The following is a 26,968-nucleotide window of genomic DNA, read 5'->3' as shown; positions in this document are numbered from 1 at the left end:
CAGCTCGTTCAGATAAGTAAAGGAACGTAATGAAACTGCAGCTTAGCCAAAATATGGGAAGCATGATAATATTGCTGGGGCAGGGTCTCCACGGAAAAGCAACACAAATGCATATGTCATAAGAAGAAGGTTTTAGAAAGCTGAGTTCGTCTTGCTGTCTGATTGGAAAACAACTACTGCAGTGAGAGCAGTTGTATTTGAGAGCCTTAATGCTAGGTTTGCTGAGCTATGGTAATCTTTCCCATTGTCAAGCTATATATCTTTAATTTCCTTGTTGAAAAGACCCTTCTGGAGAATCATCTCTATACTCTCCATCAGTGAAACAGTTTTCCTGCTAAATATTGTATATTTCTTTTGAATCACAATAAAATTTTTTGATGTATCAGTCCAGTGTTGTTTTCCTTGGTGAGGGGTCTTCTTAATTTCCCTGTTGTGCTGCGAGCATAATATATTGAGTTCTGTGCAGCTTTATGGTAGCTATTCAGATAGATGCTTTTTCATTTCCTTTTCTCTTCTACCTGAGCTAACATAGGATAGCTTCCTGTGTAGTTTTGCTTGTTAATGAGTCTCTCACTGGGCATCCATTTGTACATGTTTGACACAGCACCTCATTTGCTTGTAAGAGCCCCATTGCATGAGGACTGGCAGAGCTTTTTATCTGTCTCCATTTTTATTTTGTAATCAGGAATATGCCTGCTCAGTGGATTGTTCTAGCAGCTAAAATATGTGCAAGAAATGTGTTTTTCCCTAGTTTTTGTGGGATCTTCTGCTTTGATGGGTAGAACTGGATGTCCTCTTTTTTTTTTTTCCTTTTTTTTTTAATGTTGGAGGATTATTAATACTCCTCAGCTGCCTCTCAAAATGTTTTTCTTCAATCAGGGCCAACTCTAACTTGATGGAACAGGTGGTTGCTTAACCAGCAAATTGATTAACATAAAACCACAGCCAGGCTGTAGCTTCTTATAATTGAAAGACTCTTACTGTTCCTGCCAGCCATCCTTTCCCTTGCTCAGCATTGACCCACCATTTCAGAGAGAGTGTGCAACAGTAAAATAAGGAACATCTCTAATGTTAACCCTGTCTCATCCAAATCACCTGAATTTTTCTTGTAAGTATTATCTGGTTGAGGTGCTGTAAGATTAGGTGGGACCTGCTTTCCATGTCCTGGGAGAAAGTATTTATTTCTTTTGAAGATGATAATTTCTTCCCATTGTTGCCATTGTTCTGTTGGGGGGTGTGGGGGGGGAACAACCCAACCTTGAAGATGCCCTCCTTGCTGCAGCTGAGGCAGGGAAGGGAAACAGGAATATCAGTGTGGGAAAGAGGTCATATGCATATATAATGTCCTTTTTATTCCTCAGTAATTTGAGGATATATTTGAAACATCTAGGATACTTAATGTTGGTAAATAGCTGCTAAAACAAAAAGCAACACAAAAAAAGTAGATAATTTTGAAGACTTTTTTTTTTTTTTTTTTTTAAATTTAAGGCATTATTATCTTCTGGATGCTAGTGTCTGCATTACTTTCCAGTGAAACATTCTTCCATCACCTGAGCAGGCAGACTACTCCATTTACTATGTTATAATCCTGTACTCCTCTACTAGCGTGATTGTTACTTGTAGAAGCACAAACCTCATAACTACAGGGCATTATGGGTTCTTTAAATTAGATGTTCTGTATTCTATGTTGAAATCTGTATTTTTGCCCCTTTATTTGTAGAAATATTTGCTGTAAATCTGTGGTGGATGGTTGTACCAAGATGGATAATTCACAAAGTGAGATTGTTACCAGCTAAAATCCTCATTTTCTATTTTGACAAAAGTATTGTAATCCCAAGTATTCATGGTGACCTACTTAAGGAAGATGCAGTTATTACTATTATCATACTATTTATGCAGACGTGCAGAATATAAAAGGAGAAATCTGTTATTGTTACGTTATAAAATATTATTTATCTGTTTTTTAGGCAAAAGGGTTTTATCACATACCAGTTAATAGTGTATGCAAAGAGTTCTTTACCAGATGTCTGAAAAATGATCCAAAAATGCTTTATTCAGAACAAATCTAATGTTGATTGCCACCAAAGTGGGAGCTGGGGCCCCTAGTGTAGTTCAGCATTTGTAGTCTGAACTAAGGAACTGGCAGCTTGTTTACACGTAAATCTACACTGAAATAACAAATTCCATTTAATTTACTTCCTTTTCTTTTTGACTGAAAGTCTTTGGGCAGAAAGATTTTAGCATAAAACTTTTCTACTCAATTTCTGCTTTTTTTTTTCTCAAGTTTAAGCAGTTGTTTGTGATGTCTTTAGAATTAGCAAGAAGTTAAAGCTCTGTATTTCAGCTTGGAAAGCCTGTTTAGACTGTTTTTGTTTCAGCAGCAAGAGAGCTATATACATATATTTATATATATAAATATTCCTGATGTTACTTGGTGCTTATTGTCAAATAATCTTGCTTGCAGAATAGGATGGTGATCTTTAAACTAGTTGCCAGTAAATATTCCTTTTCTCTTTTAATTGTCAGTGTTCATAGAAATTTCACAGTTTATTGCAGTAGTATATCTCTGCATATCTGATGCAGCAGTATATCTCTGCGTTCACATGAATGATAAGAACTGAACATTCATGTATCCTCTTGGTATTGTCTCTAATCTAGTACTATCCTGTGAAGCATTATAGATTAATGGTTATTTTGATCGAATAAATTTTTCAACTGATTGATGAATTAACAGAGAGAGACTGGTACAAATATAAGATTAGTCCTAGAATAATCCTGCAAATCCAGGCTTTGTATCACAAGCTGGCCTCCTGTATATACAGGTTGAAATCACCCATTTATTAGGAATCGGGGTGAGAGAAGTTACTAAATCAAGATTTCGGAATACTTGATCATTTGGCGTCCTTTCAGAAATCCACTAGCCAATTGTGAAATCAGGATTTAACACATGATAATGGATTGTCACACATAAAACCAAGACCTTATACACTGTGTTGAGCATATGTTGAATATAACTGATTTTTAAAAGGTATATTATGATTGTAAACCGGCTGTATTCGGAACATCCTATGTTAAACCCTCCCATGTGTCTGCCCTGCATAATTACATCTGTTGGCTAGTTGCAAGTTACACCTTTTGAAAATAAATGTATTGAGTAACTCCGTAGTTCGGTGTGCGTAGTAGCTTGACTTTGAAGTGTTTGCTAATCTGTTATTGTAATGTATGTTAGGTATGTAAAAGCATTAGAAGGAACATCTGCTCCTGTCGTAATAGATGCCGCTTATCATCAAGATCAGAACGTTAAACTGAATAGGTCATTAATTAGTATCAGAATTGGTCCAACTGTGAAGAATTTTTCCTTGGTGTACAAAGTGGTCCATTTGGCTAGTGTAACAGCGTTAATCCTGATTTCTAACAAGTCCAGGTGAAAGGTCCTTATACTCTGGCAACTTGTCAGGGAAATCCTCTGTTCCTGCATCCAGCTCTCAGTTCTCTTATAGAGTATGCGGCATTTCCAGGTTGGAAATAGAACAGAAATATGATGAATCCATACCCCAAAGAAATGCTGTGCTGTTATACTATTTCATGGCAGTTCTTATAATTTTATCTATTTGTGCATATGTGTACTTTCATTTTTCACTTCAATACTCACAAAATATGACCATTCCAGTTACTTCGGGAACTTTAATTTCCAATTTTCTTATCTTTACTTTTAAAATCAAAGTGTTTCATTAATGCCTATTTCTTCCATTAAGCTTTGAAAGGATATATTTCATTCTCAGTCTACAGCTACAACTGGTTAAAGCAATTTTCATGGTGGCTGTAGACAAATGTATGCTAAGTAAATTAGCTTTTATTGTACTCACTGTTGGTTCTCTTTTCTATTGCATATTCTTGTGTGAATTCTCAAATCTATGTATATTAAAATTAGAGATGGTTTTAAAGCTGTGTGCCTAAGTATTTCCACAGAGGTCACTCATGTGCTGCATGCATGAATAATAGAGCTGAAATACCTCCATTTATTGGACTTGTGCAAATGATCTGCTTAGCACATTTGGCTCAGCAAGTTCAGGATGTATTGAACAGAGGCAATAGATGTGTCTGACATGCCTGAGTCAGGAAATCTGTCATAACACCAAAACTTCCTGTGTGATTCAGACACCTTGTACTTGTGGTAGACAGTGTCCTAATCACAGTTTGCTAGCTGGTAGCCACAAAGTACAAACTGTAGAATAAATCTGAATATGTGTTTTTCGTATTACTTATGTTTTAAGAAGTGTGTTCAGAAAGTAGCTTCTTGTATAATTGTAGAATGGGCTGTATTTCTGGTTATTTGCACAGAGTATAAAAGTAAATTAAAAAAAATTAATATTGGTACTTTAAACAGGTGAGTTAATATATCTTAATTTGGCTGCGGTACTATAGGAAAATCATGAAAGTTAAAGAGTTTGTTAGGAATGTGAACTGGAAGGTTAGCTCATTTGTTACATGCTGGAATGCAGATGAGGGACCCAGAGGAGCACCCTAGCAAGAGAGCAGTGCAGTGACGCTCTCAGCTTGAAAGAATGTACCAAACAAACTTCTGCAGAGGTCTCTGCTGGTGATTTGGTCATAAGGGAGCTGTTTAATGGAGTGGAATATCAAATTGGTGGGAGGATATAGTGGGTATGTTGGAGGGCAGATGTAGAATTTAGATTTACTACCAAATGGGAGAGGTGGTTGGAAAACAGAGAGCTCCTGCTTGTGCTGGCCTCTGCGCTCACGTGGCCATGGTTGGCTGTGTCCACATAGGGGGAGAAGCAGCAATTCAGGAGGAGAACGCCTATGGGTTGCACAAAGCATACACGTCAGCATCATCCTGCTATTATGAAACAGGTATGGCATATGAGGTAGCTGGTCACTGCCAAGGCATGCACAGTAATTCTTTTACACTGCCCAGCACTGATGAGGCATTGGCAGGAGAGAAGTACTGCCCAGTATTGAGCAATGTTGTCAAAGAAAGATACAGAATAATCAGAGACTGGCTAAAGGAGAGTATCAGGAAGGATCAGGGTCTAGAAATTATGGGGATGATTTGGAGCCTTTAGTTAAGAGAAGATGAAGTAAGATGTGATAACACCCTTCAGATAGGTGAAGGGCTGTTGTGAAGGCAGGATCACCTCTTCTCCATCATAGTGGTGGGTACAAGAAGAAGCAGGTCTTAAATAGGATTCAATAGATTTAGATTTCTCATGTTAGGAATAATAAAGTACTGTAATAGGTTGGTGGAGAAAATTGTGAGCTGTCCTTTGCAGGAAAACAGATAGAAATTGGTTAGCCAGACTTCAGTCGAGGACAACAGCATTCCTGCCAGTGGCAAAGTGATGGATCAGGTGATCTCCCCAAGTCCTTCCAGCCTTATTCCAAAATATAAATTTTCAAAGATGCTTTGAATCAAAACAACCAAAAATTCCTTTAGAATTGACACACACAGAGACAAACACGCCTTCCAAAGAAAGAAAACCCCTTTTTGGCCCCGAAAACTTCCTAGATAAGTAGAAACTGTTGTTTGTTTCCAAAACTAGAAAATATATATTGTAGAAATACTCTTGAGTGGGGATGGTCCATGTTAGGTAGAGAAATAGAGCCAACAAGTAGGTTTAAGGAGAATTTGGAGATCTCTCTGTTCTGTGTGGGATCAGAGGCTTTCTTGCCAAAGTCCCATCTGTTCAGCTTTTGTTCAGCTCTGTTTTCTTTTCACCTCCATGTTGTGTTAGTGCTCCAAATGGAGGCATAACGGAATGAAGTTAAGTCCTGAAGTTGTGTAGTGCTGGTTGTCTATCCAAGTGCAGGTATCACAAATAATGACTGAGTTTTCATGGAGAGGTTGCATTTGATAGTAAAATCTACTGATGAAGAAATACTTAGATCCAGGAAAGCTTATGAAGCTGTCTTAAATGGGGAGCAAGTCAGGGAGAATTATGCTATTCTGCACATAGAAAACACCATTTCACCACACAGGATTTCTACAATTGACTGAGAAACTCTGTATTCAGGACTCTGCAAAATCTGTCTATGTTAGTATGTGTTAATCACACCTATCACGGTAACTGTTAAACAGGAAAATCACACTTTAATTAAAGTTACAGGGAAAGATATGTCTGAAAACTCAGGACTGACTCCTCTGTCATAAGCATATAGATTACAGCATATGGCATAGCTCTGGGGACTCTGGCTAGAATGTAGTCTGGGAATGTACTTAGAGGATGAATGATTGAAAGGTGTAACTTACAGCAGGCTTAAAATGCTGGAAATTCGGCATGTGCATCTCATTGCAGCACCCTTGCAGACCCATAGGACTGAGGGCTATTTCCTTGTGTTGTTTGTTCATGGCTCATTGGAGTTTCAAGAGAATATTTCCTCTTAAAGAGAGACGCTCCTAAGAGAAGATATTATTTCTATTTTATCTTGAATTGCTTCTGCTGAGGTAGTTTTTGTGTTTAAAATAGATGGTTGACATTTCTGTCTGTTTCCAAAGAAGTTCACAGAGAGTTTATCTTTCTCTCTACCCTGAAGAAAGAGACCTCGGTGAAAGTGATAGCAGTAATTGGGAGAGACAGCCCTGTAGGATGGACAGCACAGCGGGCTTCCATGCCTGCTGAAAGATCTGGGGTAGGTGGAATATTTTTCCCTTCATTAAGCCACTGGGAATGGCTTAGAACCCACCATAGCTTATTTGTGGGAGAGTGGGATAATGGATTTCATTCTTCTCCTGTTTAAAGCATTGTAAATCAGGACTGACTCAGTTGGGTTGATGATAATATAAAATAGTAGATGTAGACAGAAAACGGGGTTAATCTCCAGCAGTTGTCAAAATAACTCGTGGGTAATTTACAAAATTAAATGTATATATTCTGTGCTACTCAGTTGTTATTTGGAATCTAGGCATCTGTTCTACTAATGCTTTTTTTTTTTTTTTTTTTTTTTTTTTTTAGAAATCATAACTGCAGCAATATGTTGTGGCCTGGCTGTATTTTCTTACTGCATGTGTCAATAGATTGTATATGCTGCAGCACTGTAGCAGAATGAGTGTAGAAACAGTGTAGAGTTGGAATAGGCTGTGTGCTTAAGGACAGATTAATAAGAAAGTAAGAAGTGCTCTCTGTCAAATGTGTTTGCAAAGAAAATCATACAGTTGCTAGGAGGGTATCTGTAATTGCCTGTTCCATGAATCTTTCCTGAGACCACAGATCCATACAGTTGCTGAAAATCAGCCTGAAGTGCAGGAGTTGTGAATTGACCTCCAGATGTATTTTCATCTTTCTACAACAGTTTTGAACAAGCATTTAGAGAGCTAAGTTACTGGCAAGGGTGGTAAAGTTCTATTGGAAAAGACTTACTGGTATTTTGTAATCCAGATAATTAAATACAGCACATTCATAGTTTTGGCCTCAACATAACGTAGCATAACGTGTTGTGCAAGATAATGAATATGTAGCTAGAGCCTTTCTGCAGTGCAATTAGCTTGAGTTGCCTCTCTGAGCACAAAGATATGTGAATTTTCCATCCGTGTCACAGGAAGTCTTCTAGAGCAGTACGTGTCAGAATGATGCAGGACGTGGTAGTTTTGTCCTGGGGCTGCGAGTGGACTAGGTGACTTCTTTACAACACAGCAATGTGCTACTGCAAAAGGATATTTTTATCATGTTGGCCTACTGGAGAAACAAACTTTTCCATATATAAGTTACAAATATGTCAGAAGACAACATAGCCTTTTGTTGGACATTCTGTCACATCGGAGCAGCAGTTTCCTGCTGTGCTAGAGCTCTTTGCTCCATGGTATACATGCTACATTGGTATCGACAGAGTTTGTTTGTGTTTCTTTCCTGAGTTGTACTCTGGTATTCCCTGCAGGTACTGAGTCTGCTTTTAGACTTAGCTAAATGATTGCAGTCTGGTCTCTTTTTGTGGGTAGTTTTCTCCCAGAATTGGCTGCCCACACATCCCTAGCATGTAACAAGTTATAATAAGCCATTTTATTTCTAAGCATGTGATTTTCCCACAAAACTTACGAGGTACATTTCCAGTTTTTCATATGAAATCACCATGAAAATGATAGGATTATTTCAAATGTTGAAATTGTCTTTACTGGGGCACGGACTACAGAAAGTCTTACTAATAAATACTTTGCCAACTGCGGTGTATAACTTTCTTAGAGAATCTGATCACATTTGACAAGGGAAATAGGATTCCAAAGGACGTTACATGAAATTATGAGATGATATAAATGGAAATATATTTTCTTGGGGGGAGGAAAGAGAACAACTTCTCCATAATTGAGTTACAGATAAAATTGAATTTAAAGGGTCCAGTAAACTTGTTTGAAGTTCAAAGAAGCTTGTGCATAAATTTGGCCTGCCTGGAGTTACTGCATCTTAACACATATAGCTTGATCAAAAGAGAATTAGAAATTGAGTAGTTCCAGAAATCCAGACTGATTAAGTCAATCTTTCTTGCCTCCTGATAGAATTTAGCAAAATATCATTTGGTCTTCTCTAAAGTATTATCCTCCTGGATCAAAGGATTTCTCTTCCAGCCTTTCTATACTAATCACACAGTGAAAAAAATGAACTTCTGTAGTGAAAAGATCTTTGTGATCCATTCAAGTTAGCAGTTCTTGAGGGCTGTTGTTCTGAAATACAAGCTACAAGAATGCTAGAAGTCAGTGGAAATATTACTTACCCTTTAATAGCTTGAATTTACCTCTATGACAAACTTGTAGCTTAATCTATACAACTGTACTTTGTGTTGTGATTTACTCTTTTGTTTCTTTGAAATGCAAGGGCTATTACTTAAAGACCTTCTGAATGATCCTACCAGCAGTGCTCTGAAGGAGGGAGAAGTCAGTAGCAATACAGAATGTTTGTGGGATAAGGTCTGAGGGTCCAGGAACACAGGGAATGGGGGCTCTTCAAGGTGTGCATTTCAGTTAGGAGGAACTAACTAGCTAGGCTGAAAATCAGGATAGGGATAAATGTCCAGGTTCCATTCTTAGCATGTCCAGCTTCTGGAAGTCGTAATTCAAGGAAGCAGGACTTGAAAGCATAATTTGTGCCCTAACATGGGACAGGATAGACAAAGATGACTGAGGCCAGTGAAAGTTGGACCATGACGTTTCACATAGCAAATATGATTCTCTGAGTTGTTAGTGATAGTGATAATTTTCCACTCCAATAAAAGCCAACTTAAGGGAAACAGTTAAAAAAGTTTTCCAGCATGTAGGAGACATACAAACAATAAGATTATAAAATGCCCTATTTCATATAGTTCTGATCTGCTGGACACAATGTCGTTTGGGAACTCAGCTGGCTAAACCAGGTCTCTTTACAGGCCTGCTAATCTACCAGTGTGAAGTTAGTTGGAGTGTTAGAACCTGCCATATTTTTTACTTATCAGAGTTTTACTTTGTACTGTGATATCCATATCATTTCAGTACCTCATAAAAATCCTTCAATATCCTTTAAAATAGGCCAAAGAAAATACATTTAGGTGAAGTAGTTTTAGTATAATGAGAAACTTCTCCTCCTTTACCAGTAAGTTTTTGTGCAGTTCTAAAGCCCTGTACGAGCCAATGAGGAAGCTGACTTCTGTGGAATGTGGGAAGCATCGCAGCTCATTTTAAATGTGCATCTAATATTCCTGGGTGCCTAGTAACTTAAAATCTGGCCTCTATTCGTGGTGGCACAACTTTAATTCTATTAGGCTGTTAAAAATAATATAAATCTGTTCAGTCATTGACAGCAATTTTTTTATTGTGTGGTGATTTGGGATTATGAGAGTTATGGGGATAGGTGACCTTGATGCAGGTTTAAGTGCAGCAATTCCTGACACAATGCAGTAGAGAACAGCACTGGTATGAACTTAATTGTTTTGTTAAATGCACTAGGGTTGAATTACTTAAATAAAAAAAATAAGTGACATTCATATTTCATAAACTGCATTTAATCTCATGCATAGATGTGTTTATGATAGAGTTACAGCAATACCGTAAATTAAATATGAATAGAAGGCTCACTAGTATCCTCATAGACAGATGCTTTCTATTTAGGCTAAAATAGAGATAGATTGTAAACCACAAGTCATTCAGGACAACATTGAAGTTCATGTATTTAGTAAAATAAATAAATAAAATTTCAATTTTGAATAGTTAGTATTTGCTCTGTTATCATCTACCAAGAAATTAGGCTGGTTAATATGTAATGGAGTAAAACTGTACTAATCAGAATTTTACACTAGAATTTTGCAGAGAAGTAAGCACAGGTGATAATATAATCAACAGAAAGGGGTTGCTAATCTTCATTTAGGATGTCTTAACGTTTTTTACCTGCTGTAGAAGTTTTCTATTGGTGTCGATCATAAAACCTGTATGACTTACGAAAAAGTTGTAACTGTATTAAAAAAAATTGCTGTTATTACTTTTTTTTTTTTTAATCACAGACTGTATTTACTGAAGTTTTACCACAACCTTTTCTCAAAAATTCTAGTTTGCCCTGGGAAGAGTTGAAAAACCTAAATAAAGGAAAGACGATTCAAGTTAACATTAGTATCCTTGATTTTCCCTTATTTTTTTTAGTGTTTTAGCCAAACAGATGGGTACATTTGACCCACATTTGTTAAACAGTTTTAGGAAATCATGATTACCTTTTGTGGTGAATAAACTATTCAGAAGGAAAAATCAGGCAGCTCCATTCCTTAGTAATCCTGAGGCAGAAATGAGCTGTTATAATAGTGTCAAACCCCTATATGCCCATTCACATATGGGTAGAATTCGTAATTCTATAGTTTATCTAATGATTGTATTCCATTTTACAGTGACGATTTTCATTAAGACTACATGTATTCACAGGAGGGCTAACCTAATAATAGTAGCCTTAAATCAGGGATTTGTTGTCCTTTTCTAATGTTACACTTCTTCTGAAATTGTGTCATTTAGGCACAACAGAGCTTTCTTTTTAAATTGTGTGAAATTTTATTCAGTTGTTCAACTTACGTTTCTTGGAGAATGTGCAGTATGTAGTTGATTGAAAAGCATGTTTTTTCAGGTACTGAGGTAGGACTGAAATGACTTTGAAAAAAACGCTTGATGAAGCGTTCAGTCAAAGCTGTAGACACCTCCATAATTTCAGCATCTGCACCGTATTTTTACCATTTCATTTAAGTTTATTTCAGTGTTAAAATTAATGTTTAAATAGGGTGGGGAGTGGGGCTTTTGGCTTATTGGCTTAAACACACTGTAAAGAGCCTTTCTTTTATTGTAAATGTTACTATTTAGCTTCATTTTTACCTTGTATGTTCCATCCAGCATGGTAAATATTCAGTAAACCAGTGATTACTTTTTATATCTGTAGGTTTTTATTTAAAATCTCATCAGCCGATTAGAACTCATATAAGAAGTGGTTTGGAGTTTGATATTAAAAATTAGGACATGTGACTACAGGAGTGACAATGGAGAGGCCTGGCAAACCTTTATTTTACTGCAGTTTTTATAGCAGCAGATTGGAGAGAATTGAATTTGTAGTGTATTTGAAATAAAGTAGTTTGGGAATAGTTCCCTTCTTTCATGAGGCTTCGAGTTCTGCAGGTGTCTGTGTGATATGGCTTGTTCTGCTAGGATACGGATGCCACGGTTGTGTGGTGTCTGTGCTGGTGAGGAAGAGCAGGGCTTTCTTCCCCTGTTTGCATTTTGCCGTGTTGGTTGCTCAGAGAAGGGCTTTGCCCCATCTTCTGCTCTGATTTATATTGTCAGACCTGCCAGCGGAACCTCTCTGCCCATTTTAGCTTCTTAAGTATTATGGACTGAATGTAACACTCTCAAACCTGACCTCTCATCAGTACTGGCAGATTGTCATACTAGGCAGGAGCATTTTTCATCATAGGACAGTTAGAGAAAAACATACCTGTCATGGTAGTATGCATGTATACATTCTATAAACATTCCTTATGTTGTAAGAGTGGTCCCTACGATTCTGAGGTCTTCTCTTTTATGCCTAAAAATCTTTTTTTTCTCTCATCTAGTAAAGCCATCATTTCTGTTGCAATTTTTCATAAAACAAGAGCTGTAAAGCAGTTGCTGTAAATTTATGAATGTGTGGACACAAACACAGAACATTATGGCTTTTGCATTTCTCTTTTTTCGAAGGAAGAAAGAACCAAATGTGTAAAGTCTAACACAAAATTAAAGCAGTGACAAAGTCTGAAAAAGTCATTTAGAAAAAAAAACAGATGCTCTCAAAATGACCAATTAAGCTTTTAAGAGTGAAATATGTTATGCCTTTTGAGGAGAAGGTGAGTTTGAGAGGCACAGCAGTTTAATTTATCATACATTCCTGCATAATGCATCACACCGAAATCCTGTTTATCTAGTCTATTGCTCTTGGCAATTAATCCGAAAGAAGGACATGAAGCGTACTGGGAAAAGTGAGATGAGAAAACAGAAGTGTTCATACCTGCTGTAGGATCTTCTGTAATAGCTTTATAGTCCAAAGGATCAGGTAGGCAGAGATCAGGAGAATTCTCTCCTCACTTTATCCATTTATGTAATTCTGTTTGGCCCTTAAGAACCATCTTGGTGTTTTGTTTTTTTTTTAATTTCACAGGTATACCAAAATTTACCTCATACTGCTATCACCAGAAAGGTTGGAAAACAAAGTGTGGCATTGTGTGGATAAGAACAAGATAAATCCTTGCTTGAAGAGCTTTTTGTTAGTTAATAGTGTTATACAATAGGTAAATATGTTGCTACTTGATCGAGTTATCTCTTTCTCTCCCCATCCCCAAGATGGATACTTTGCAAAAGGAGTTGTGCTCATGGTCTAAATACTATGATGAGGGTTAGAATAACCTGTCTCCTGAAACCGTGTTTTCAGGATGTTAGAGTGATGATTTATTTAAGATTAGAAGTAGACTTGAACTGCAAAATTTGAAGCCACATCTGAATATCTTATGTCCCAATTTTTTGGAAGACATGATTTATGTTGTAACATTTCAGAAACAGTGCTTGGGATCTGCAAGTGAGCTCAGAATTCAAATGCCAGCAAAATAAACACATTTTGGGATTGTGCGTATTAGTAATTATGATGGATGCAGTATCTGTTTGTTAGAGAGGTCTCTCACAACAGTTGCAAAACAAATAATTTGCTCGTTACCTTTCCCTTCTTCTCATGCCTCATCTCCTTTGAAAGTTGCTATTTTTCATTTTATGGCACTGGTGAGTAAGTGCTGCTGAGTCAATGCTTGATTAGTTTCCAGCTGGTCCTCTGTGAATAATTTATTTAGATGCCAAACAATCAAATTAAATTTTCAGAGTATTATGGCCTTAATAGAATTGCAATGAAATTGTGTTGTTGTCATCATGGTGCCATCCCCAAAGACACTCATGGCCAGTGACTAGTGTCAGGTCATCTCCTCAGACTGGCAGGGATACCATTCTGCCACAGTCTCCATTTTCATTACTTTTGGTAGCAGTGTAATGTTTTAACTGTAACACTGCTGCATTCCATTTATACCAGTCTGAAATTATTTTGAGGAGAAACATTGCATAAAAATGGGAAGGCAAAGCGGTTTGCTTTATTTTTTTGTCAAGAACATGTTAAAAACTGTAGTGGCAATGTTTTGGAGAAAAAAATACTGGTCAAGTAATTAGTTTTCCAAATTTATAGAAAAAATGTGATTTTTTTTCTGTATTTATATTATCTAATCAATGCAGATTGATTTAATTTTTTAAAAAAATCTGAAATTGATGCAACATGAAACTGAACAGCTTTCCTTAATTTGCCAAATGAAAGTTTGGAAATTATGATTAGGTGATATTTATGTATCCTCTCTGATGTTAAGATAGTCATTTAATTTTGTTGATTCAAATGTTAATTATTTTTTAAAATATTAATGTAACCTGATTTCATAGCTTCTCATATTTTGTACTCATCACACGTGCTGTGGAAAAGGGAAAAATATTCAAGAATTGCATATTGCTTTTATAACATGTCTTAGCACTCACAGGATATTTTGAAAATTTAGACCTCTTTCATTGGGAGAGTAGCTCCTGCATATCAGGACTTGTACCTCTGGGTGAATGCAACTTCATTTTTCTTTCTGTTCTTTAATATTGATCTAGGTTCCCCTCTTCTTGATAGAAGTTTTACAATATGGTAAAGTAATTGATTTTTTTCCTAATTAAAGTTATTGACAATTACTGACTTCACTTAAGTCCAGCTATTGCTAAAGAGCTGCCAGGGCTAAGGACTGTGGTTTCAGGCCAGTTATGCTGTTGTTAGAAGCGTTTAGTGAGAAAACATGAGCTTCATCCAGATTAGCAAGTGCACAGGGGCAGATGTGTAGAGGGAACAGTTGGTGAGGAGGACCCAGAGTCTGCACTCTGCATATTTCCTTTCAGACCACGTCTGATCTTGTAGATTGAGTACTTGCAAGTATTGGAAGCATTCCTGGAGCACATCCTCCCATTTAGTTTTATGCAAAAGGAGTGCGGTTTCTTTGATTCGAGACACAATGCCAGCCAAAATGTGATAAGGAGTTTGGCTCCTGAAGTGCTTGTCTCATCAGTCTAAAATGCTGCTGTAGACAGACTGAGAGATGTGTATGGTCAAATGCTTAAGGTGGAAATTCCCCACCAGTTAAACTGTGGAGTTTGTCAAACATACTGAGATTATTTTTCCACAACCAGTACGGCAGTTTACGTCTACAATTAAATTAAAAGAGGGATGACAACCTCTCAACAGGTATAAGGTCAGCACAGATAAAAGGTGGTAGGAGCTACAGATAATGCAAAATAGTTATATTGCTGCTAATGGATAAGTGTCATGATTCCCATTCCTCTTGGCTGTTATTGTTTTCAAACAGGAGCTTCTTACCTGCCTTAAAAATTTGCTGTGATCTGCCTGAAAGCTACACAATTATCTGTAAACAAAAGAGATTAAAAGTCACCTAAGTCAGAGAAGTCATCAGTTCCCCTGCTTCCAGGCTTCTGTATAATCCTAAAATTATCTAGAGAAGTGTTATAGCATTCAAGGGTGTGATATTTGACATCTGCATTGCCTCAGGAATATTTTAATGATTAAGGCTTGTCATTCATCTCCTAAAATCCCTGAGAATAGAAGTACATTTTATACTGAGAATATTTCAGGGACAACACAGAAATGTTCCGGAAAGCAGCTGGGGCACATTCCATCTTTATTAAGGATTTTGGTGAATTAAAAGAACAGTGCCATCAAAAATTTTTCTGACTCTTTTCATAACAGAGGACTCACTGTCAAAACCAAAACTGTGACCTTAAGCATTCTGTGTCCAAAAGGAATGTACAGCTAGCGTGTGTCAAAAGGCAGTGTCTCCAAGGAGGACTCTAACAAGATTACAAGATTGCTAGCTTCTCTAGCAGCAGCTCTTCTCCTTTTATTAGTAACCTTTTTTTCCTCCTGTTAGAAGGAGATCTTTGAGAGGTGAGGAAAAGGTCTGTTCATCTACCTATTGGTAGTTGTTTGATCAAATCTTGTGATGGCCAAAACCTCTGCTTCTGAAATCCTAGGATAGATGCCTTAAAAATAGCTCAGTAAACATTGCTTGCATTTATTAAAACTGAATTTGCTCTAGCATTTGCCAGAGGTTACCCGTAATTCAAAGTATTCTAACCAGGGATGCTGTTTTATATGAGTTACTTGAGTTAGTCGAGCAAACCTGGGGAAGGTGGATAGTCTAAACACCTATGCGATCAATACAATTGTGAGATACTATCAAATGTACCCTAGGGAAAAAAACCCTACGACAAAGATTTGTGGAAAGATGCTATGGTGAATCCAGGTTTTAAGTCCCATAAAAAGGAACTCTAGAACTGCTTTTTACTAGCACGGAAGTTTACACTGATAGTTTTTAAAGAGGTTTATTCAAAATTGCAGTGTGCTGGAACGAATCAGCCATTTTCCAGATGTTCTCCTCATTCATTTCCCGGTACTCCTTCATTCCCTTTGTGCTCAGACATGTAGAAATTGCTAACGGAAGACAGTCTGCATTCTTGTCATAAGCTCACAGACCTCCATGCAATCCCATCAAGGCTGTGTTGATACAGAGCAAGAGGCAGCTCTCAGGAAGGGTTCTGTACTACATAACGGTTTGTTGTAAATCAAGATAAATTAGGAGGTTCCTTTTTGCTGCATAAGGTCATCATCAAAACCCATTTTTCCCCCTTCCCTTTTACTAATTTTGTTCTAGAAATACATTTCCCTAATGTTAAAAATTCTTTCATTTCTTTTCAAATTATTAGTGTCAGTGTAAACACATTTCACTGCCTTTTGAGTTTAAGTTAATTTTCTTTCTCTCGGGGCTTTATTCGCTGATATATAAGTGTTTTCCCACCTTTTCCTTAATTCTTGTGCACTAAAAAGAGGTGAACTGGGCATTTCCTTTTATCCATCCCAGTGATCATCATACAGATTCTTGTCTACAACAGAGATTCACTTTGAATCTCTTCCTTAAATATAACTGGGCAGAATTAGGTATTAACCAAGAGAAGCTCTTACCTGTGTCTGTTAAAGTAATGTTAATACCTCCTTTTTTATACTGAAAATGACTCACTTGACATATTTAGGATTAGATTTACTTTTTCTCACAGCCGTACTGTGTTACTGCTTTGTATAAAGGCTGAAATTGATGAACACATTCAAATTTTTTTCTGCTTTTATTTCCAGTGGGATGAGCCCATTCTTTACAGCACGAAATATTTCATCTCCTAATGCATGACTCTGTAGTTTTTCCCGTCAATTTTAATCTTCTTCCTACTACTGCAGTCTTCCGACATCTCTCTTTCAATATAAAGTTCTAATCCACCTCTATTGATGATGCTTCATAAATTTGTGTATCAGCAAATTTCATTAGCATAGTTTTACTTTCTTGTGCTAAGATCGTAAGTGAAAATAGAGATAAGCCATTTATAATCTCTCACCAACCCTTTACTTTCTTTTTGAACACTAAATTTTTGCTTCTCTTTTAACTTGCTCCTAATCAGTCACAGAGCTGTCGTCGCTAATCTTCATTTCTTGATCAAAACTAATAGATTTCCCAGGCAGTATAGCAGGTGTTTGTCAAAGTCTGAATTGGAGCCTTTACACAGAGTAGTAGTGTCTTTCAGCGGAAGAAGTTTCAGAGATGAAATATAGTAGTGAGGAAAAACCTTACATATACTTATTGGTCATTTACGGGAAACACGAGATTACGGTCACATTATAATGTGCAGTTAGGCACCCTGGCAAAGGTCAGTGTCAGAAAAAAGACAGAAAGCGAGCTGGTGGAAGGCTGGTAGATCTTTGAAAGCTTGTAAAATCCAGCTGCATAAGAGCCAGTTTTAAATCCTGTGGGTATCATTCTTTTTGTAAGAGGCCAAGTCTAAGCAATCTAACATTAGGCACCTGTGTTTAGAATGTTTGGCATCATTATTTCTTTGATTCTTCTTTTCAGGAACATATGGCTCTTTGAGTGCAAAGGACTTACTCCACCTGCAGCAAATGTCACAGCTGCTAGGGGCGTCCATCACTTCCAGAACTGCTTTGCAGTTTTAAGGCTACTCTTGCTTATGGTGAACCATAAATAGCACCTAGAAATATACTTCCAGCTGGAAGCCTTCCTGCTGTCCCCATTCTCTGAGTTTTAAAATCACTGAGTGGGCACCACTGTGCCAATTTCACCTAACAATTCAATGGGCATGAGTTTCATTGATTTTGAGGTGGTGTCTACAGAATGAGAGAAAAGTAGTAGTAAAGTCATTTTCAGCAGGCTTCTCCTGAGATAAGGAAACTAGTGGACATTTGATGATCACGAATGCAAGTAATTGTAAGTGAAAGAATTCTGGTCAGCTTTGTGTTTGAACTGCTGCTGTTAATGTTATGTTTCTGAGGAAGTATTCTTTTTTTTTTTTTTTTTTTTTAAAGCAGAAACCTTTTACAAACTTCTACAAAGGAAATTTATATTTGCATGTAGAACACAGGAGGCTGGATTTATTTGAGAAACATGACTAAATGTGGAATTGGCATGGTATTCTGTAGCTTTTCCCATTAATTTCAGAAGTGAGCATTATAAACTAAAAATCAGATGGAAAGTTGACAACATGTCGGTGTATGTAACTTCAGGTTTGGTCCAAATGAGAACATACATGTTTAGATAAATGATGCTCCGTTGCCTGTCTCTTATTCATCAGATATCTGGTACAATGGTCTAAACATCAGGTCACTAGGCTGTTTTATCCTGCAATTAACATATCATCAAGAAATGATGAAACTTGATATCCCTAAAGCTGGCTCAGTCTAGTAGTTCATTTTAATTGTCAGTCAGATCATACCAAGTGGGCATGAACTATACCTTCTTCTTTTTGTCCTCTGCACCTCCTATTCTGTGTTCAGTTGGTAAGAAACTTCCTTATGTGAAGTTTGAGCTTACTGTATAACGTTCATTATGAAAATGAGTGGAAGAAGCTATATATCTGATTAGTTTTACTTAATAGAGACAGAGCAGTTCACGTGTTGTATAGGATAATAAGATTCTGAAAGAAAAATATAAATATCTGTATCCTATTAGAAGTCCTCATCATGTGAACTTTAGTGGGAACACGAGCAAGCTGTAAAACATTTATACATATATAACTGTCTTTACCATATAAAAATACTCAACCAATGAAGTATTAGACATATATGTGACATAAGCCTAACCTTTTAACACACAATCATATTCTAAACACATCCTATTGTTGCTGGCTTTAGCCATTCCCTTTTTCACCTGGTAGCTGTGTCCCCCACAAGAAGCATTATTTCTAACAGCAGGAAGAGAAGGCAGTGTACTGGGAGTGCATGGAGGGGATTGAAGTTAATTTTCAAATACTCAGATTACTTCTTTGGCTGCCACCTACTGCCATGAGGCAGAAACCTGGTGAGTTCCAATTTGTGGCCCCACAAAAATGCTGAAATAGTCTGCTGATACATTATTAAATCTGTAGGGCCAAGTTTTATGCCAGAGAAAAATTTCACTGATGAGATTTACATCATTGGAAGATTTGGCCCATTATTAGCTAGTTCCTTAGGGTCTAACTTCTTTTATCGGCATGATATTTTATTCAGGAGGCTGTGACACCCAATTGCAGATTTTTATTGTAAGGAAATACTGTAAAATACCTGCTCAATCTCAGAATGATTTCGAAGTTAGTCAAAGGTGGTGGTTTTACTGCAAACAAAGGTACAGTAAGATCAGTGGATTTTTCCCTTCAGTGAATCTGTTAGTGTAAAAAAAGCTAATGAAAAATTACCACGTTCAGGGGCTATTCATGAGGGAGAAAAAGTGTTTCTGCCAGGTCATGCTGCCTTGTCTAAATGGGCAGGAAGGATATTTCAGGAGGATTCCTGAGATTTGGCACCTCAACAGCAGCAGCAAAAGGGATCCGGTTATTGATAGTAGACATTTGTCCACATCTGATGTCTTCTCCTGACGAGGCATATAATTTTGCTGAGAACCACCCAACTCAAAAGATTCACCCATTGACGTTCTTCCCCAAACCTTAGGTACTAAAAGTATGAGATACGGGACTCATAGGATTTTGGATGCATGCAAATTCAGGTCATCTCCACAATCGTTTTTGGCCAGAGTAAATGAACAATAAAATATTTTCCAGCCAGGGAGCTTTAAATTGGAGAATGGACAGTGCTGAAGAATGATACTTTCCATCCAAAGTAGACTGGACCACATGTCAGTAAGGGTTAAGCAACTTATTGAGGTTGCTGTTACAGCAAAACAAGAATTGTCTGCATAGGAGGAAGAGCCTGGCAACTTAAGACTCCCTCTAAAGGGTTTTTGGTATTTACATTGGATGGATGTGTGAAAATAAAACTAAGTGAATTGGGACTTCAGAGTCCCCTCAAGAATATTTTGCATTTTTTTCCCCCTGGTAGAAATTAAGGTTATGTTTCTCTGTGATAGCTTGAGAATTAGATGGCTCTTTCCTTTCTTTGCATTATTTTTACGATGAGTTGCCTGTCATAATATTTTAGATCTTTATTACTCATGGAAACAGGCATAAATGAAGAAAAAACTTACTGGGACCAACTTAGCACCTGTTTTTATACAGTGTAAATAAAATGGATAGACAGGTTTTCTTAACCTCATGCTCTTCATAAGTGTTGTGAGCCTTCAGCTACTACTGGCATGATTCCAATGTACCTTCTACTGGCTTAGATTACTTTTTTCATGTCACCCCTAAAATTATCGAGACAAAATCAATGTTAAATTGAAGAACTTTATATGCTGAAGACAGTTTCACATACCTTTTGTTCACAATGAAAGTAGATTTGGAAAATGTTTTCTTTGACCTTGAGCTGTTTTTCATTCTTAGAGGTCTTAGAGAGTGCAACTTTCACTTAGAGACTTAAAGAACTTAATCCAAATGAGATATTCAGCCTCAGTTATTCCAGAGTATTGTTCCCAATGTCAATCATGATTTGTAAGACTGAAAAACTAGTCTAGAATAGTTTTAAATGAGTTGTGTGATTCCTTTGGAATCAGGAAGTGCAAAGTGCTGTTAAGAATCAGATTATAAAATCCATAGCAAGGACTGAGTTAACTATGTTTTCTCTCACTCTAGTGCTGAGAGAGCACCAGGCCAGTAGATGCCTTGCTGTCCTAAATGCAGCAGAGAGAAAAGAATTTTCAGGGGTGCTTTTTGCTCCACAGTTGTCCTCTGTGAGGTTATATGGCTCCATTTGCTTTCTTATCACCACATTTGTCACTGAAGATAAGCTAAAATCTGGTTTGAGCTGTCTTATAAGTATAAATTTCATTTAAATATGAAAGTGTGATCTTCTGTTTTTATGCAAATGAGCTAAACTGTATTGCACTGAAATCGTTTCCCAAATTCTAGTAACACTAAAAAACCAGACTGCATCACAGTATTTGCATCTGTACAGTTGCTGTGTTATTTGACATGGTACAATCTGACAATGACTGGCTGGCAGCATTTCGTTTGGATGAGTACTTTACGTGAAGTACTGGCAATTTTTCAAACTGGGAAATGTTCAGAAGTATTCAAAAGTCATCAACGTTATTATCCAAAATCACAGTATCAATTTTCGAAAATGGAGATTAGAAATTAATCAATTTGTAATTTTTTTAACCTTTATTTTGGAATTTTTGCTGTCACTTATTTTCAGTCTTTTTCAACATTCAAGACAGCAAGACTTAAATTATTTTTTTTTAGTAACGTATAATTAACTCTTCTCACCATTGTATGTGGGGAAGCTCTCAAGAGATGAAAGACAGTTATATATTTACAGAGGTAGCAGATATATCTAAACCTAACATTCATGCTTTTAGGGTAAGTGCAGTTGGGGCACTGCTAAGTTATGAAAAGGAGATATATTGTGCTGGCTTTTGGCATCACTTTTAGGATGTAGACAAGTTGGAGAAATAATAATGATAGGAGGCTTAGAAAATAATACCTATGAAGAAAGACTGCAAGAGCAGGGTTTGCTGTCTAGAAGAAGTGAATGAAGCAGTTTTTCAATACATAAAATATTGTTGGACGTAACACATTCAAAAGCTGGTATGTTCTAGCAGTTGAATCCCTTGAAGTCAAAGTGCTGGAGTTCAGTGCTAAAAAAAAAAAAACAACTAAGATGGGAGATACTGTGCAAGTGGGACGGGAAAAAATACAGATTTTTTTTGTTTCTATTTTTGTATGCTGTTTCTGAGATTTATAAAACCACATTTGGAGGTTGTGAACAAGAATTATTTTTAACTAAAGGTCCTTGTTCTTTGGGTGAATATGTGATTTCCTCATGATGGATTCCAAAAATAATAGCTGGGAATTTGGGTGGACAGGGTTGATGTCAAGATGGCTTGAGTGCTCTCATGTAGTTTTCTCATCTCTTCAATGCTACACAGAACATAGCTGAATGTTATTTCATTTATGCAAGATCAAAACCAAACAGATCATGTCCTTGTACCATGACTGTCATAGAATTAACAGAGTGAAATTGCTTCCTACAAAGACCAGTGGATGCAGACCATCAGAAGATGAAGCTTTGAAGAATGGAATTTCAGTGGAGATTCATTGTCAAATACCTCTAGTGGTGCTTTAGTTATTTCTAAGAATTTAAATAACCTTTTTTAATCCCTTGTTAAGCAGCAGAGCTCCACTAATATCAAGGAAGCTATCTTAATTTAAACTTGCTGAGGTTAGGCTGCGAATCTTTTGAAAGAGACAGAAATAGTTCTACTTAATCTAAATTTGATTTGATTAAAGGTCTTTTGTCAGTGCAGTTCCTTATCGTACATGTTGGGGTACCTTGAATGTAAGTTGTGTTTCTTGGGTTCTTTTTACAAGGGCAGTTATTGGTAATGTTGTTTGGGGGAAAAAAGTAACGGACAGGTGTATGCAGCATAGATGTAATTGGACTGAATTTAGGTCTGGATCCAGCTATGTTGGTGGTAGATTTAAAAAACAGCAGAGCTTCTTCCCTATCACATGATCTAAAATACCTATTTTGGGATGGAAGTACTGAAATAAGGTGAATACATCTCTTCCAGCACAGAATCCAGCTGTTGTATGTACTACTTACAAGTAGTCTTCAGTATCAATTCTCCTCTTACAAACATCTCTAATACACGTCTGACAATATACGCTAGAGTCAATACAGTCACACTGAGCAAAGAACTCTGATACTTTAAAGTATTGGTGACTCATATGCAGTAATTTAGAGGGTGGCTGCCTACAATTTCCAGGTGCCATCAATCTCCTAGGAAAGATAATTTCCTGCCTTCATATATACGGAGGAGGAAATGATACACCATGAATTTCTGATGATGGGGATGATGCGTAGCCTTCATATATTGTTTTTTGCCTTCAGGGTGGTTTACAAGTACAACATAATGTTCAGCATACACTTCAAAGTTTGTAAGTATTAATACTCCATTTTATAGAGGGGGAAATTGAAGCAAAGAACTTTCCCAAAACTTTGGAAATCATAGGAGTAATTTTCAGTCCTGTGCCTAGACTTTGCCATTTTTTTTAGAGATTCATAAGCGAAGAATTTGAAAACTTCTGATTCATGAAATCATAGGAGATCAAGACATTTTTGTTGTTTGACGTGCTAGCACAGATGTAGAGAAGGGCTATAGATCAAATATACAACCTCAACTGTCCACAAATGAGAGAAAAATGAAAAAAATTGTAGGCATGAAAGACAAATTAGGCTGATTGAAATCTGAAAAGATTAGAATAGTCTCTTAATGATTTTTTGATTTCCTGACCATTTTTAGATCTAAATGTGATTTCTGACTGAGGCTTCATGTTTAGAAAAATAAGTGTTTAGCTAAGCTAATTGTTTGCTTGTGGTGATAATCGTATTTGTGCACCCACTCCTAGGATTTAAGTACTTAATGCTTTCTTCTCTCACTAATATTTGAGCATAGGCTCAAAATACTTTTGATTTTTCCTTATGTCTTTTTTTTTCCTTTGTCCCTATATGTAGTGATAAGGCCCTTCTGGCCTTGTGCAAGGTGTTTTTTTCTTTCTTTCTTTTTTTAAAGAATAGATTTAGTAACTTTTCTAATTCTTTTTTGCATCTAGGTAACAAAGGTCAGTTATTGGCAATTAACAATTGAGCTAAATGTCATTTTTTGTTCTGATAAAACAAGGTGGTCATCATTAGGATTTGAAAAATAGCTTTTTACAGTGATGTGAAAGCTAGTGTTTCACTTTTAGACAGCACATTTTTCTCAGAATTTTTCATTCATTAATACCTTTTGTTCAATTTTCACAGCTCAGTTTTTCTAGCAATTTAATTTAATTTTCATTTAATTTCTAAGTGCTTTAATGGCAAGCATTGTAGAAATTCAGTGACAGAGTTTTTAAGCCTCACATTTGACTCCACTGTAGAACTGACATTTCTAATGACACAAATTGTTGTGCCTTCCTCTATCTTTTGAAAATACACATCACCTGTGTGTTAAAAAGATACAGGTGAAGAATAGTCTAGCTGGCTAAAAACTGACAGGACAGGAGCCATACTGGTGTGTATGATACGGAACCATATCTCCTCACCCAGATGTAACTAGAGCAAAATTTTCTCTATGGCTTAATATTGTTTCTTCTTCCACTTTTACTGTACTTTAGTTATTTTTGGTGGACTGTCCTTTAGATGGACTGTCAGTCCTCAGATTAATATCCATCAAAAAGTTGAAAACTCCAGAGAAGTCTGCAAGATTTGTTTGGCTTGAAAAGTAAACGCACATTCACTTTTAATTTTCAAGTCCCAAATCTGTGTGAGATTTGTTGAATAAAAACAGTATGTAGGTTTTTTTTCCTAAAAAATAAAAAAGGTCATTTACCAGTCACTATATTGGACAGAATATCTCTTCTAAGAAATAAATCTATAAACTTGTTGACTCTCCTCTACTTAGCAGTCTGCTCTGCTAGGAAGTTAGCTGAGAAAAAGTAACTTCTCAAGGTGAAGCCACTCTCAGTTACCAGCACATTTCACCAACATGTGGTTTACAAGGTGGCTGGCTATATTTAGTAATGTTCACTGTGCTTTTTAAATGTGATTGGTAAAGCTCAGAAAACTAAAGGGAGATTCACAATGCTTCATCTGTCTTACCCAGCAGAGAGTACTCATTTTTTCAGTACCAGTGAAACCCATTTTTCTTTAGAGTGATGGGCATCCATCCAAACATGTACTTTCAAGGCAATTAACAATTATTCTTTTTGCAAACTTAGCAACTACTACTGATTGGTATTGGTGGAAAGCACAGCATTACCAGGTGTTCAGAGCTGATGGAAGCTTTTCCTGCCTTGGAGGGACAAGTTAGTTCTTTTCAGTTCTGTTGCATTTAATGAGCTGAATGGTCCACTGCATCTTTTCTTCAATATGAACGTTTATACACTCTCTCTTTATATTTTGCTCCCTATGTTCACAGAATCCATAAAAACTATTTTTAAGAGCTAAATCTACTAAATTAGGCCAAAATAGATTAACTGGTTAAAAAGGAAGAAGAAAGGAGACAGATTGACATGTGCACATACATAAACATTCAAAAACATTATAATTTCCTAAGGAAATAGTGCTTAAGAGACAGGCTAAAAGTAGCAGAAACCTTCAAACCCGAACAGCTCTGCTCCTCTATATATTACTCCCTTCTCCCAGCCTTTTTCAGAGTATTACAGGAGATAAGTAAAGACAAGTTTCATACAGCTGTTTACTAAAGCTCTTGGGGAAAGTCTAGCAAAATATGCTTTCATAAATAAGACAGAGTTAATTAAGAACCACTTGAAAAGCTAGCACAGGGGAAAGTTGGGAGAAAATTACCATGTAATGTGAATGTGGTTAGCAGAAGCATAATTCTAGCTGAAATGAGGCACATACCTTACTGGGAGCTTGATTCATCCATTCTTTCTCATGTTGGGTAGCATCTTATTAAGCAAATGATGCCATTAAAATTGATGGAACTACTCGGCAATAATAATGGCAGCAGAAATTCCTTCCCTAGGTAACTTGCAGCTAGAAATGTGATAAATGCCTGATAAAGTTACAGAGAAGGGTACCGTGTAAATGCAGGAAAAGACAATTTTAATATATGTGCTTATTTTTCAGGAGTCAGAAGCAATGAATAGCATAAGAAATGCAAAGGGGATAGTGGTTACCTGTAACAGGGTAGGTAAATAATAGTGCATTTCCTATATCAGGTTTTATGTAGCATAGTTAGAAACGTACAGCAAACCTGATCTTTGAGGATAGGGTGTCTCAAAACGTAGTAGCTAGATGATTAGTCTGTGTCAGTGGACAGTAGGTGGCAACTGCTAAAGCCATTATCATCTACTGTGTGATTGCATCTGAGAGGGCAGTTTGGTTTGAATCCATTTCCGAGTGGTCAGATGAGAGCAGCATAACTCTTGTGAAGTTGTCTGAGCAGTGGTCTCATCTGAATGTGGCACAGTGACTAAGTGATGATGCTGTAAAGTCTCTGGATAGATACACCTGTCATGAGAATGAGATGCTTTTGACATGTTTTAATTTATTTTTTTTTTGTAGTTGGAGCTACTTTATCACCTCAAATGGAAAGGATCTTGGGAGATTTCTGTCTTGTAATGCCTCCTTGTTGGTTTCTGCATATGTTTCATGCACGTCGAAAACACCTAATACTGCTTGTTTGTATTAGCACTGAACTTTAGTATGCAGAATCTGTACTCAGCTATCATTTTTTAGTTCAGATCTGCTCACAATCTGGCTAAGGTTGCCTCAGTACTGCAGAACAGATTATGTAATGACTGATATCTGTGTTACCTGTTGGGAAAAGAGCACATGTTTTGAAACAAATGTGAAGAGGAAAGCTGCTGATATTTTATGGCTCTTGCAAAAAATAATTTGCACTTGCTGTACTTTGTAAACACCTAATTTGTTGGTCCCCTCTGGCATTTTGGCACATGCTTGCTTACTTCATCAAGAGGTGCTAACAAAATCAGTTGTGATGAGGGTGGCTTCACCTTGAGAAGTTACTTTTTCTCAGCTAACTTCCTAGCAGATTGCTAAGTAGAGGGGAGTCAAGAAGTTTTATAGATGTATTGCTTAGGAGAGCTGCTCTGCCCAATATAGGCACTTTACAAAGACTGGGATGCTGATCTGATCTAGGATTTTGATTCAAAATCATCTCTGTCTTTTATTTATTTATTCATTTGCTCTTTTTTTTTTTTTTTTTCCTCTGAAGTGTTTTATTCAGGCATAGCATTAGACAAGCCTAGCTGCTGTTTTGACTTTTGTCCTTGGTAGTAATCCTGCACAAATGCAGTGCCATTCTGTCAGAGGTGCACTCGCAAGTCCCAGTTTCTTTCGTAGCATTTGGTAGGGCATCAGTTGCAGCTGAGGTGGGGTTAACCTCACCCACCCTTGTCTTC

At 36.9% G+C, this 26,968-nt stretch overlaps 2 protein-coding genes across 15 annotated transcripts in view; one reads left to right on the top strand and one right to left on the bottom strand.

Moving 5' to 3' along the window:
* The window catches only part of CTNNA3 (catenin alpha 3), a 523,550-nt gene that overhangs the window by 152,530 nt on the left and 344,052 nt on the right, over positions 1-26,968 (top strand). For 2 of the 13 annotated variants that reach the window (XM_040564591.1, XM_040564590.1), the window contains exon 1: positions 981-1,108. The exons of the other annotated variants lie outside the window; for them this stretch is intronic. The gene's annotated coding sequence lies outside the window, so the exon portion shown is untranslated. Of the gene's footprint in view, positions 1-980; positions 1,109-26,968 lie in introns of those variants that run through there. 13 annotated transcript variants of the gene reach the window in all.
* The window catches only part of LRRTM3 (leucine rich repeat transmembrane neuronal 3), an 86,203-nt gene that overhangs the window by 18,493 nt on the left and 40,742 nt on the right, over positions 1-26,968 (bottom strand). The window lies entirely within an intron of this gene.

Source organism: Cygnus olor, chromosome 7, assembly GCF_009769625.2.
Source record: "Cygnus olor isolate bCygOlo1 chromosome 7, bCygOlo1.pri.v2, whole genome shotgun sequence".
In the NCBI taxonomy this organism is placed as follows: domain Eukaryota; kingdom Metazoa; phylum Chordata; class Aves; order Anseriformes; family Anatidae; genus Cygnus; species Cygnus olor.
This window is presented reverse-complemented; position numbering and strand designations above follow the sequence as displayed.